Below are 15,821 nucleotides of genomic sequence, written 5' to 3'. Positions count from 1 at the left end.
TGAGTATGTGCTCACTGACAGAACTATTTTCCTCCATTTTACAACTGAAGAACTTGTCGGAGAATTCATATCTCTTGACCCGGGCATGAGCTTGGAAAACCATTTTCAGCTCTTCGAACATCTCATATGCTCCATGTTTCTCAAAACGCTTTTGGAGCCCCGGTTCTAAGCTGTAAAGCATGCCGCACTGAACGAGGGAGTAATCATCAGCACGTGATTGCCAAGCGTTCATAACGTCTTGGTTCTCTGGGATGGGTGCTTCACCTAGCGGTGCTTCTAGGACATAATCTTTCTTGGCAGCTATGAGGATGATCCTCAGGTTCCGGACCCAGTCCGTATAGTTGCTGCCATCATCTTTCAGCTTGGTTTTCTCTAGGAACGCGTTGAAGTTGAGGGCAACGTGGGCCATTTGATCTACAAGACATATTGTAAAGATTTTAGACTAAGTTCATGATAATTAAGTTCATCTAATCAAATTATTCAATGAACTCCCACTCAGATAGACATCCCTCTAGTCATCTAAGTGAAACATGATCCGAGTCAACTAGGTCGTGTCCGATCATCACGTGAGACGGACTAGTCAAGATCGGTGAACATCTTCATGTTGATCGTATCTTCTATGCGACTCATGCTCGACCTTTCGGTCTTCCGTGTTCCGAGGCCATGTCTGTACATGCTAGGCTCGTCAAGTCAACCTAAGTGTATTGCGTGTGTTCCGAGGCCATGTCTGTACATGCTAGGCTCGTCAACACCCGTTGTATGCGAACGTTAGAATCTATCACACCCGATCATCACGTGGTGCTTCGAAACAACGAACCTTCGCAACGGTGCACAGTTAGGGGGAACACTTTCTTGAAATTATTATAAGGGATCATCTTACTTACTACCGTCGTACTAAGCAAATAAGATGTAAAACATGATAAATATCACATGCAATCAAATAGTGACATGATATGGCCAATATCATGTTGCTCCTTTGATCTCCATCTTCGGGGCGCCATGATCATCTTCGTCACCGGCATGACACCATGATCTCCATCATCGTGTCTTCATGAAGTTGTCACGCCAACGATTACTTCTACTTCTATGGCTAACGTGTTTAGCAATAAAGTAAAGTAATTTACATGGCGTTATTCAATGACACGCAGGTCATACAAAAATAAAGACAACTCCTATGGCTCCTGCCGGTTGTCATACTCATCGACATGCAAGTCGTGATTCCTATTACAAGAACATGATCAATCTCATACATCACATATATCTCATTCATCACATCCTTTTGGCCATGTCACATCACAAGGCATATGCTGCAAAAACAAGTTAGACGTCCTCTAATTGTTGTTGCATGTTTTTACGTGGCTTCTGTAGGTTTCTAGCAAGAACGTTTCTTACCTACGTAAAACCACAACGTGATATGCCAATTTCTATTTACCCTTCATAAGGACCCTTTTCATCAAATCCGTTCCGACTAAAGTGGGAGAGACAGACACCCGCTAGCCACCTTATGCAACTAGTGCATGTCAATCGGTGGAACCTGTCTCACGTAAGCGTACGTGTAAGGTCGGTCCGGGCCGCTTCATCCCACAATACCGCCGAAACAAGATAAGACTAGTAGTGGCAAGAAAAATTGACAACATCTACGCCCACAACTGCTTTGTGTTCTACTCGTGCATAGAAACTACGCATAGGCCTGGCTCTGATACCACTGTTGGGGATCGTAGCAGAAATTTAAAATTTTCTACGCATCACCAAGATCCATCTATGGAGTTTACTAGCAACAAGAAGGAAGGAGTGCATCTACATACCCTTGTAGACCGCGAGCGGAAGCGTTCAAGTGAACGGGGTTGATGGAGTCGTACTCGTCGTGATCCAAATCACCGATGACCGAGCGCCGAACGGACGGCACCTCCGCATTCAACACACGTACGGAGCAGCGACGTCTCCTCCTTCTTGATCTAGCAAGGGGGAAGGAGAGGTTGATGGAGATCCAGCAGCACGACGGCGTGGTGGTGGAAGTAGCGGGGATCCCGGCAGGGCTTCGCCAAGCGCAAGCGGGAGGGAGAGGTGTCACAGGAGGGAGAGGGAGGCGCCAGGGGCTAGGGTACTGCAACCCTCCCTCCCGCCCACTATATATAGGGGTCCTGGGGGGGGGGGGGGCGCCGGCCCCCTGGAGATACCGTCTGAGGGGGGGGGGGGCGGCGGCCAAGGGGGTGGCTTGCCCCCCAAGCCAAGTGGGGCGCCCCCCACCCCCAGGGTTTCCAACCCTAGGCGCAGGAGAGGCCCAAGGGGGGTGCACCAGCCCACCAGTGGCTGGTTCCCCTCCCCACTTCAGCCCATGGGGCCCTCCGGGACAGGTGGCCCCACCCGGTGGACCCCCGGGACCCTTCCGGTGGTCCCGGTACAATACCGATAACCCCCGAAACTTTCCCGGTGGCCGAAACTGGACTTCCTATATATAATTCTTCACCTCCGGACCATTCCGGAACTCCTCGTGACGTCCGGGATCTCATCCGGGACTCCAAAAAACTTTCGGGTTTCCGCATACTAATATCTCTACAACCGTAGCATCACCGAACCTTAAGTGTGTAGACCCTACGGGTTCGGGAGACATGCAGACATGACCGAGACGACTCTCCGGTCAATAACCAACAGCGGGATCTGGATACCCATGTTGGCTCCCACATGTTCCACGATGATCTCATCGGATGAACCACGATGATGAGGATTCAATCAATCCCGTATACAATTCCCTTTGTCAATCGGTACATTACTTGCCCGAGATTCGATCGTCGGTATCCCAATACCTCGTTCAATCTCGTTACCGGCAAGTCACTTTACTCATACCGTAATGCATGATCCCGTTACCAACCACTTGGTCACTTTGAGCTCATTATGATGATGCATTACCGAGTGGGCCCAGAGATACCTCTCCGTCATACGGAGTGACAAATCCCAGTCTCGATCCGTGCCAACCCAACAGACACTTTTGGAGATACCCGTAGTGCACCTTTATAGTCACCCAGTTACGTTGTGACGTTTGGCACACCCAAAGCACTCCTACGGCATCCGGGAGTTGCACGATCTCATGGTCTAAGGAAATGATACTTGACATTGGAAAAGCTCTAGCAAACGAAACTACACGATCTTTTGTGCTATGCTTAGGATTGGGTCCTGTCCATCACATCATTCTCCTAATGATGTGATCCCGTTATCAATGACATCCAATGTCCATAGTCAGGAAACCATGACTATCTGTTGATCAACGAGCTAGTCAAGTAGAGGCTCACTAGGGACATGTTGTGGTCTATGTATTCACACATGTATTACGATTTCCGGATAACACAATTATAGCATGAACAATAGACAATTATCATGAACAAGGAAATATAATAATAACCATTTTATTATTGCCTCTAGGGCATATTTCCAACATTAAGATCTCACAAGGATTTGCAAGGAATTAACTAAAAGATTTGCAATGAATTGGATGCAGGGAATGCAGAACAAAAAAGAAAAGAAATGAAAAGATCTAGATGAAGTTTTTTTTTGAAAGGGGAAAGAAATATGCATGAGACAAATGCAAGAGCATGGAGAACCACAAGAGAACTTCATCTAGAATTGGTCGGTGACAAAGTCACCTATGTTAGAGTATATTGACTTAGGAGTCAAGTGAGGTCACTTGATCATAGGTCATACTCATCGTTTAAGCTCAAAATGGGGTTACCATTTTTCGTTTAAGCATCTTGATGTATTCACATCTTGTTGAGTTGCTTTGACCCATGACTTGGAGTAAAGCTTCTCTATGATGGAATAACATACCTTGGGTGGTGGTGTTGATCTTGATCATGTAGTTGAACTTGTGTGGGTTGCTCAAGGTTGATGTAGCTTATCAAGAATTGGGAGCACCACTTGGAATTTGAGTTCGTCTTCCTACATGGGTTAGTCTTGCAAGGAAGAGTACTTGTGTATCCAAAATGACAATCATAAAATTTAATAATTTGTCAAAGGATATGTTTGAAGGGTTTCGTGCTTCCTTGTCTTCAACCACCATTGTGTAGAGACTTGGTGATGTAGAAATTGCTCAAGATGTGAGTGAGTTGCAATCTCATAGATTTAGATTCATCCAAGTACCTACAAGGGTTAGATCGCATGCAAGGGTGCAAATATATCCAATACATATAAATAGCATCATGAAAGAAATATCAAGGATTAGTCAAAGGCTCATGCCTTGCATGTATCCAAATGGAGTTCCTACTCCAAGTTTGAAGCATCAATGATGTTCAATTCTCCTCTCAAACGGCAAAAGACTTTCTCATCAAGCGGTTTGGTGAATATATCCGCCAATAGCTTATTAGTGCGAACATGCTTAAGATCAATGTCCCCTTTGGCAACGTGATCTCGAATGAAATGATGACGAACTTCAATATGCTTAGTTCGAGAATGTTGCATGGGATTGTGAGCAATCTTGATAGCACTTTCATTGTCACAAAGCAATGGAACATGTTTCACATATATCCCATAATCTTTAAGAGTTTGGGTCATCCAAAGTAATTGAGCACAACATGAACGAGCGGCAATGTATTCCGCTTCGACGGTGGATAAGGATACCGAGTTTTGTTTCTTGGAGGACCAAGACACAAGAGATCTACCAAGAAATTGACAAGTACCCGAAGTGGACTTTCTATCAACCTTGTCTCCGGCATAGTCTGAATCGGAGTAACCAACAAGATCGAAAGAAGACCTCTTAGGTTACCAAATGCCAAAATTTGGTGTGTGTATTAAGTATCTCACTATCCTTTTCACAGCCTTAAGATGACATTCTTTAGGGGCCGCTTGATATCGTGCACACATGCACACACTTAGCATAATATCGGGACGAGAGGCACATAGATATAACAATGAACCAATCATGGAGCGGTAAACCTTTTGATCGACCGGTTCACCATCTTTGGTCAAATCAAGATGACCACTAGTAGGCATGGGTGTAGTCATACCTTTGCATTCTTGCATATTGAACTTCCTGAATAAGTCCTTGGTGTACTTTGTTTGAGAGACAAAGGTACCTTCCTTAGTTTGCTTGATTTGCAAACCGAGAAAGAATTCGAGTTCACACATCATAGACATCTCAAACTTCTCCGACATTAGCTTTCCAAACTTCTCAATAAAGTGAGGGTTAGTCGAACCAAATATAATACCATCAACATAGATTTGGCACACAAATAGTTCTCCATTAACCCTTTTAATAAAAAGAATAGAATATATTTTTCCAATTTCAAAGCCTTTTTCAATAAGGAACTTGGTCAAGCATTTAGACCACGCTCTAGGAGCTTGTTTAAGACCATAAAGAGCTTTGTGAAGTTTGTAAACATGATTAGGTTTCTTAGGATTGACAAAGCCAGGAGGTTGCTTAACATAAACTTCCTCCTCAATTTCACCATTTAGGAAAGCACTTTTAATGTCCATTTGGTACAAGGTGATATCATGGTGATTAGCATAAGTAAGTAAGATGCGAATGGACTCAAGTCTAGCAACGGGGGCATATTGTTGGTAATCGTAGCATAATTTTAAAATTTTCCTACGCTCACCAAGATGCATCTATGGAGTATACTAGCAACGAGGGGAAAGGAGTGCATCTACATACCCTTGTAGATCGTGAGCGGAAGCGTTCCAATGAACGTGGATGACGGAGTCGTACTCGCCGTGATTCAAATCACCGATGACCGAGTGCCGAACGGACGGCACCTCCGCGTTCAACACACGTACGGTGCAGTGACGTCTCCTCCTTCTTGATCCAGCAAGGGGGGAGGAGAGGTTGATGGAGATCCAGCATCACGACGGCGTGGTGGTGGATGTAGCGGGATCTCGGCAGGGCTTCACCGAGCGTCTGCGAGAGGGAGAGGTGTAGCAGGGGAGGAGGGAGGCGCCCAAGGCTGTAATCTTGCTGCCCTCCCTCCCCCCTCTTTATATATAGGCCCCTGGGAGGGGGGCCGCCGGCCAAGATCCATCTGGAGGGGGAGCGGCGGCCAAGGGGGGTGGCTTGCCCCCCAAGGCAAGTGGGGCGCCCCCCCACCCTAGGGTTTCCAACCCTAGGCGCAGGGGGGAGGCCCATGGGGGGGCGCCCAGCCCACTAGGGGCTGGTTCCCTTCCCACTTCAGCTCACGGGGCCCTCCGGGATAGGTGGCCCCACCCGGTGGACCCCCGGGACCCTTCCGGTGGTCCCGGTACAATACCGGTAACCCCCGAAACTTTCCCGGTGGCCGAAACTTGACTTCCTATATATAATTCTTCACCTCCGGACCATTCCGGAACTCCTCGTGACGTCCGGGATCTCATCCGGGACTCCGAACAACTTTCGGGTTTCCGCATACACATATCTCTACAACCCTAGCGTCACCGAACCTTAAGTGTGTAGACCCTACGGGTTCGGGAGACATGCAGACATGACCGAGACGCCTCTCCGGTCAATAACCAACAGCGGGATCTGGATACCCATGTTGGCTCCCACATGTTCCACGATGATCTCATCGGATGAACCACGATGTCGAGGATTCAATCAATCCTGTATGCAATTCCCTTTGTCAATCGGTATGTTACTTGCCCGAGATTCGATCGTCGGTATCCCAATACCTTGTTCAATCTCGTTACCGGCAAGTCTCTTTACTCATACAGCAATGCATGATCCCGTGACTAATGCCTTAGTCACATAGAGCTCCTTATGATGATGCATTACCGAGTGGGCCCAGAGATACCTCTCCGTCACACGGAGTGACAAATCCCAGTCTCGATCCGTGCCAACCCAACAGACACTTTCGGAGATACCCGTAGTGCACCTTTATAGTCACCCAGTTACGTTGTGACGTTTGGCACACCCAAAGCACTCCTACGGTATCCGGGAGTTGCACGATCTCATGGTATAAGGAAAAGATACTTGACATTGGAAAAGCTCTAGCAAACGAAACTACACGATCTTTTATGCTATGCTTAGGATTGGGTCTTGTCCATCACATCATTCTCCTAATGATGTGATCCCGTTATCAATGACATCCAATGTCCATAGTCAGGAAACCATGACTATCTGTTGATCAATGAGCTAGTCAACTAGAGGCTTACTAGGGACACGTTGTGGTCTATGTATTCACACATGTATTACGATTTCCGGACAATACAATTATAGCATGAACAATAGACAATTACCATGAACAAAGAAATATAATAATAACCATTTATTATTGCCTCTAGGGCATATTTCCAACAGTCTCCCACTTGCACTAGAGTCAATAATCTAGTTACATTGTGATTAATCGAACACCCATTGCGTCCTGGTGTTGATCATGTTTTGCTCTAGGGAGAGGTTTAGTCAATGGATCTGCTACATTCAGGTCCGTATGTACTTTACAAATATCTATGTCTCCATTTTGAACACTTTCACGAATGGAGTTGAAGCGACGCTTGATATGCCTGGTCTTCCTGTGAAACCTGGGCTCCTTCGCAAGGGCAATAGCTCCAGTGTTGTCACAGAAGAGAGTCATCGGGCCCGACGCATTGGGAATCACCCCTAGGTCGGTAATGAACTCCTTCATCCAGACTGCTTCCTGCGCTGCCTCCGAGGCTGCCATGTACTCCGCTTCACATGTAGATCCCGCCACGACGCTTTGCTTGCAACTGCACCAGCTTACTGCTCCTCCATTCAAAATATACACGTATCCGTTTTGTGACTTCGAGTCATCCAGATCTGTGTCGAAGCTAGCGTCGACGTAACCCTTTACGACGAGCTCTTCGTCACCTCCATAAACGAGAAACATATCCTTAGTCCTCTTCAGGTACTTCAGGATATTCTTGACCGCTGTCCAGTGTTCCATGCCGGGATTACTTTGGTACCTTCCTACCAAACTCACGGCAAGGTTTACATCAGGTCTGGTACACAGCATGGCATACATAATAGACCCTATGGCCGAGGCATAGGGAATGACACTCATCTTTTCTCTATCTTCTGCCGTGGTCGGGCATTGAGCCATGCTCAACTGCACACCTTGCAATACAGGCAAGAACCCCTTCTTGGACTGATCCATATTGAACTTCTTCAATATCTTGTCAAGGTATGTACTCTGTGAAAGACCAATGAGGCGTCTTGATCTATCTCTATAGATCTTGATGCCTAATATATAAGTAGCTTCTCCAAGGTCCTTCATTGAAAAACACTTATTCAAATAGGCCTTTATACTTTCCAAGAATTCTATATCATTTCCCATCAATAGTATGTCATCCACATATAATATGAGAAATGCTACAGAGCTCCCACTCACTTTCTTGTAAACACAGGCTTCTCCATAAGTCTGTGTAAACCCAAACGCTTTGATCATCTCATCAAAGCGAATGTTCCAACTCCGAGATGCTTGCACCAGCCCATAGATTGAGCGCTGGAGCTTGCATACTTTGTTAGCATTCTTAGGATCGACAAAACCTTCCGGCTGCATCATATACAACTCTTCCTTAAGGAAGCCGTTAAGGAATGCCGTTTTGACGTCCATCTGCCATATCTCATAATCATAGTATGCGGCAATTGATAACTTGATTCGGACGGACTTCAGCTTTGCTACGGGTGAGAAAGTCTCATCGTAGTCAACCCCTTGAACTTGTCGATAACCCTTAGCGACAAGTCGAGCCTTATAGATGGTCACATTACCATCCGCGTCTGTCTTCTTCTTAAAGATCCATTTGTTTTCTATGGCTCGCCGATCATCGGGCAAGTCAGTCAAAGTCCATACTTCGTTTTCATACATGGATCCTATCTCGGATTTCATGGCTTCTAGCCATTTGTCGGAATCCGGGCCCGCCATCGCTTCTTCATAGTTTGAAGGTTCACTGTTGTCTAACAACATGATTTCTAGGACAGGGTTGCCGTACCACTCTGGTGCGGAACGTGTCCTTGTGGACCTACGAAGTTCAGTAGTAACTTGATCCGAAGCTTCATGATCGTCATCATTAACTTCCTCCCCAGTCGGTGTAGGCACCACAGGAACATCTTCCCGCGCTGCGCTACTTTCCGGTTCGGAAGGGGTGACTATCACCTCATCAAGTTCCACTTTCCTCCCACTCAATTCTTTCGAGAGAAACTCCTTCTCCAGAAAGGACCCGTTCTTGGCAACGAAGATCTTGCCTTCAGATCTGAGGTAGAAGGTATACCCAATAGTTTCCTTAGGGTATCCTATGAAGACGCATTTCTCCGACTTGGGTTCGAGCTTTTCAGGTTGAAGTTTCTTGACATAAGCATCGCATCCCCAAACTTTTAGAAACGACAGCTTAGGTTTCTTCCCAAACCATAATTCATACGGTGTCGTCTCAACGGATTTCGACGGAGCCCTATTTAAAGTGAATGCGGCAGTCTCTAAAGCATAGCCCCAAAATGAGAGCGGTAAATCGGTAAGAGACATCATAGATCGCACCATATCCAATAGAGTACGATTACGACGTTCGGACACGCCATTTCTCTGAGGTGTTCCAGGCGGCGTGAGTTGTGAAACTATTCCACATTTCCTCAAGTGTGTACCAAATTCGTGACTTCAATATTCTCCACCATGATCTGATCGTAAGAATTTTATTTTCCTGTCACGTTGATTCTCAACTTCACTCTGAAATTCCTTGAACTTTTCAAAGGTTTCAGACTTGTGTTTCAGTAGGTAGACATACCCATATATACTTAAGTCATCAGTGAGAGTGAGAACATAACGATATCCTCCGCGAGCCTCAACACTCATTGGACCGCACACATCGGTATGTATTATTTCCAATAAGTTGGTTGCTCGCTCCATTGTTCCGGAGAACGGAGTCTTGGTCATCTTACCCATGAGGCATGGTTCGCACGTGTCAAATGATTCGTAATCAAGAGACTCCAAAAGTCCATCTGCATGGAGCTTCTTCATGCGCTTGACAACAATGTGACCAAGGCGGCAGTGCCACAAGTATGTGGGACTATCGTTATCAACTTTACATCTTTTGGGATTCACACTATGAATATGTGTAACATCACGTTCGAGATTCATCAAGAATAAACCATTGACCAGCGGGGCATGACCATAAAACATATCTCTCAAATAAATAGAACAACCATTATTCTCGGATTTAAATGAGTAGCCATCTCGAATTAAACGAGATCCAGATACAATGTTCATGCTCAAAGCTGGCACTAAATAACAATTATTGAGGTTTAAAACTAATCCCGTAGGTAGATGCAGAGGTAGCGTGCCGACGGCGATCACTCGACCTTGGAACCATTCCCGACGCGCATCGTCACCTCGTCCTTCGCCAGTCTCCGTTTATTCCGTAGTTCCTGTTTTGAGGTACAAATATGAGCAACCGCACCGGTATCAAATACCCACGAGCTACTACGAGTACTGGTAAGGTACACATCAATTACATGTATATCACATATACCTTTGGTGTTGCCGGTCTTCTTGTCCGCTAAGTATTTGGGGCAGTTTCGCTTCCAGTGACCACTTCCCTTGCAATAAAAACACTCTGTCTCAGGCTTGCGTCCATTCCTTGGCTTCTTCCCGGCAACTGGCTTACCGGGCGCGGCAACTCCCTTGCCGTCATTCTTGAAGTTCTTCTTACCCTTGCCCTTCTTGAACTTAGTGGTTTTATTCACCATCAACACTTGATGTTCTTTTCTGATCTCCACCTCCGCTGATTTCAGCATTGAATATACCTCAGGAATGGTCTTTTCCATCCCCTGCATATTGAAGTTCATCACGAAGCTCTTGTAGCTTGGTGGAAGCGACTGGAGGATTCTGTCAATGACCACGTCATCCGGGAGATTAACTCCCAGCTGAGTCAAGTGGTTGTGCAACCCAGACATTCTGAGTATGTGCTCACTAACAGAACTATTCTCCTCCATTTTACAGCTGAAGAACTTGTCGGAGACATCATATCTCTCGACCCGGGCATGAGCTTGGAAAACCATTTTCAGCTCCTCGAACATCTCATATGCTCCATGTTTCTCGAAACGCTTTTGGAGACCCGGTTCTAAGCTGTAAAGCATGCCGCACTGAACGAGGGAGTAATCATCAGCACGTGATTGCCAAGCGTTCATAACGTCTTGGTTCTCTGGGATTGGTGCTTCACCTAGCGGTGCTTCTAAGACATAATATTTCTTGGCTACTATGAGCATGATCCTCAGGTTCCGGACCCAGTCCGTATAGTTGCTGCCATCATCTTTCAGCTTGGTTTTCTCTAGGAACGCGTTGAAATTGAGGACAACGTTGGCCATTTGATCTACAAGACATAGTGTAAAGATTTTAGACTAAGTTCATGATAATTAAGTTCATCTAATCAAATTACTCAATGAACTCCCACTCAGATAGACATCCCTCTAGTCATCTAAGTGAAACATGATCCGAGTTAACTAGGCCGTGTCCGATCATCACGTGAGACGGACTAGTCAAGATCGGTGAACATCTCCATGTTGATCGTATCTTCTATACGACTCATGCTCGACCTTTCGGTCCTCCGTGTTCCGAGGCCATGTCTGTACATGCTAGGCTTGTCAAGTCAACCTAAGTGTATTGCGTGTGTTCCGAGGCCATGTCTGTACATGCTAGGCTCGTCAACACCCGTTGTATGCGAACGTTAGAATCTATCACACCCGATCATCACGTGGTGCTTCGAAACAACGAACCTTCGCAACGGTGCACAGTTAGGGTGAACACTTTCTTGAAATTATTATAAGGGATCATCTTACTTACTACCGTCGTTCTAAGCAAATAAGATGCAAAAACATGATAAACATCACATGCAATCAAATAGTGACATGATATGGCCAATATCATTATGTTCCTTTGATCTCCATCTTCGGGGCACCATGATCATCTTCGTCACCGGCATGACACCATGATCTCCATCATCATGATCTCCATCATTGTGTCTTCATGAAGTCGTCACGCCAACGATTACTTCTACTTCTATGGCTAACGCGTTTAGCAACAAAGTAAAGTAATTTACATGGCGTTATTCAATGACACGCAGGTCATACAAAATAATAAAGACAACTCCTATGGCTCCTGCCGGTTGTCATACTCATCGACATGCAAGTCGTGATTCCTATTACAAGAATATGATCAATCTCATACATCACATATATCATTCATCACATCTTCTGGCCATATCACATCACATAGCACATGCTGCAAAAACAAGTTAGACGTCCTCTAATTGTTGTTGCAAGTTTTTACGTGGCTTGTAGGTTTCTAGCAAGAACGTTTCTTACCTACGTATGACCACAACGTGATTTGCCAATTTCTGTTTACCCTTCATAAGGACCCTTTTCATCGAATCCGTTCCGACTAAAGTAGGAGAGACAGACACCCGCTAGCCACCTTATGCAACTAGTGCATGTCAGTCGGTGGAACCTGCCTCACGTAAGCGTACGTGTAAGGTCGGTCCGGGCCGCTTCATCCTACAATACCGCCGAAACAAGATATGACTAGTAGCGGCAAGAAGAATTGGCAACATCAACGCCCACAACTGCTTTGTGTTCTACTCGTGCATAGTAACTACGCATAGGCCTGGCTCTGATACCACTGTTGGTAATCGTAGCATAATTTTAAAATTTTCCTACGCTCACCAAGATGCATCTATGGAGTATACTAGCAACGAGGGGAAAGGAGTGCATCTACATACCCTTGTAGATCGCGAGCGGAAGCGTTCCAATGAACGTGGATGACGGAGTCGTACTCGCCGTGATTCAAATCACCGATGACCGAGTGCCGAACGGACGGCACCTCCGCGTTCAACACACGTACGGTGCAGCAACGTCTCCTCCTTCTTGATCCAGCAAGGGGGGAGGAGAGGTTGATGGAGATCCAGCATCACGACGGCGTGGTGGTGGATGTAGCGGGATCTCGGCAGGGCTTCACCGAGCGTCTGCGAGAGGGAGAGGTGTAGCAGGGGAGGAGGGAGGCGCCCAAGGCTGTAATCTTGCTGCCCTCCCTCCCCCCTCTTTATATATAGGCCCCTGGGAGGGGGGGCTGCCGGCCAAGATCCATCTGGAGGGGGGGCGGCGGCCAAGGGGGGTGGCTTGCCCCCCAAGGCAAGTGGGGCGCCCCCACCCTAGGGTTTCCAACCCTAGGCGCAGGGGGAGGCCCATGGGGGGGCGCCCAGCCCACTAGGGGCTGGTTCCCTTCCCACTTCAGCTCACGGGGCCCTCCGGGATAGGTGGCCCCACCCGGTGGACCCCCGGGACCCTTCCGGTGGTCCCGGTACAATACCGGTAACCCCCGAAACTTTCCCGGTGGCCGAAACTGGACTTCCTATATATAATTCTTCACCTCCGGACCATTCCGGAACTCCTCGTGACGTCCGGGATCTCATCCGGGACTCCGAAAAACTTTCGGGTTTGCGCATACACATATCTCTACAACCCTAGCGTCACCGAACCTTAAGTGTGTAGACCCTACGGGTTCGGGAGACATGCAGACATGACCGAGACGCCTCTCCGGTCAATAACCAACAGCGGGATCTGGATACCCATGTTGGCTCCCACATGTTCCACGATGATCTCATCGGATGAACCACGATGTCGAGGATTCAATCAATCCTGTATGCAATTCCCTTTGTCAATCGGTATGTTACTTGCCCGAGATTCGATCGTCGGTATCCCAATACCTTGTTCAATCTCGTTACCGGCAAGTCTCTTTACTCGTACCGCAATGCATGATCCCGTGACTAACGCCTTAGTCACATAGAGCTCATTATGATGATGCATTACCGAGTGGGCCCAGAGATACCTCTCCGTCACACGGAGTGACAAATCCCAGTCTCGATCCGTGCCAACCCAACAGACACTTTCGGAGATACCCGTAGTGCACCTTTATAGTCACCCAGTTACGTTGTGACGTTTGGCACACCCAAAGCACTCCTACGGTATCCGGGAGTTGCACGATCTCATGGTCTAAGGAAAAGATACTTGACATTGGAAAAGCTCTAGCAAACGAAACTACATGATCTTTTATGCTATGCTTAGGATTGGGTCTTGTCCATCACATCATTCTCCTAATGATGTGATCCCGTTATCAATGACATCCAATGTCCATAGTCAGGAAACCATGACTATCTGTTGATCAACGAGCTAGTCAACTAGAGGCTTACTAGGGACACGTTGTGGTCTATGTATTCACACATGTATTACGATTTCCGGACAATACAATTATAGCATGAACAATAGACAATTACCATGAAAAAAGAAATATAATAATAACCATTTATTATTGCCTCTAGGGCATATTTCCAACACATATGTCTCACCATAGTCCATACCTTCGACTTGAGTGTAGCCTTGGGCGACGAGACGTGCTTTGTTGCGAACTACTTATCCATCTTCATCTTGCTTGTTGCGAAATACCCATTTGGTACCGATGATGTTGTGGTTGTTGTCGGGCTTCTCAACCAATGTCCACACTTGATTTCTCTCAAAGTTGTGTAGCTCTTCATGCATAGCATTTATCCAATCCGGATCTTCCAATGCTTCTTCAACCTTCATAGGTTCAATGCTAGAGATGAATGAATAATGTTCACAAAAGTTAGCCAAACGAGTTTTAGAGCGAGTGATTCTCCCGGTTTGGATATCTTTGTAGATTTGCTCGACGGGATGGTCTTTGGCGACTCTTGCTCGAACTCGTGGGAGCTTTTGCTTGGCTCGAGGTGGAACATCTTTGTGATGCCCGGATAATCAAGCTACAGTAACCCTCTGCTAATGATGCCACGTCACTACGATTACTGTTCTTAAACCCACGTTGGTTCGAAACCAGTTCAAATTCAAATCTAAAACAAAATTGAAAATAAAAGTTTTCAGATGTCAAATATAAAATGTTCACAATATTCTTTAAATTCACCCGATCATTGTCATGTTGGAACCAATCTCGTTTGGATTCACACAGTGTCCCTAAAAATGTATTCAGTGGACCAACAACCAATTATTTGAGCTTTTCAATTTCTAAAAATAGTTAAACAATCCCAAATGGGTTGAAACCTTTTGTGCAGCCCCAGGGTGTTTCCCTGTATTTGTGTGACACATTTCATATTAAACAAAAATCAATTGCTATCTAAATTAAATAGGAAACAGTAACAGTTTTTGTTACAGAAATGTAAAATAGAAAAATGGCACTATGCACTTAAGGCCAAGCAATGCACAGACCTTGGCCCAGCCCAACAACCCCCCTCTGTATCTCCTTCCTACTGCTCACAGGAGCACGTTGGACGCCTGTGCGCCGTCCATGGCGCGGCTAGCGCACGCGTCCATCATCCGGCGACCCTCCTCGCGGGTTAAGAGAATCCCCAACCCCCCCGGACAAACCCTAACCCACTTGCCCCTCTCCCCCTTGGTTCCTCCCCTTCCCCACAGCCCGCAACCGAGCTACCGTGGCCATGGTCGTCGTCGTCGTCACGGCCACCGACTTCCCCGGTGCCTGAAAAGATGTCCGGAGCTGCGCCATGGACGTCTCCTTCGACTAGTGTTACCGGTTCGAGCGGGGACGAACTACATCGCCGGGATCGACGCGTCTTCCTCGCCTATGACCGCCACTGCCCCGCGCCCGATCTACCTCACCGGAGCTCCTCCGCCACGCCGGCCGCGTCCTCCGCTCCCCCCGTGAGCTCCTCTCCCCATTCCCCTATTTGCCCCTCGATTTGGTCGCCGTAGGTCGCCGTTCCACCGTCGTGGCCGCTTGCTCCCGTTGAGGCCGCCATGGCCTGAGCTCCGCGCTCACCCACACGCGTATGACTGCCCGTGTCCAGTCCCGCGCGCCCCGTGCCTGCCCTCGTGTGCCCAG

This window comes from Aegilops tauschii, chromosome 1 (genome assembly GCF_002575655.3).
Source record: "Aegilops tauschii subsp. strangulata cultivar AL8/78 chromosome 1, Aet v6.0, whole genome shotgun sequence".
NCBI lineage: Eukaryota > Viridiplantae > Streptophyta > Magnoliopsida > Poales > Poaceae > Aegilops > Aegilops tauschii.
This window is presented reverse-complemented; position numbering follows the sequence as displayed.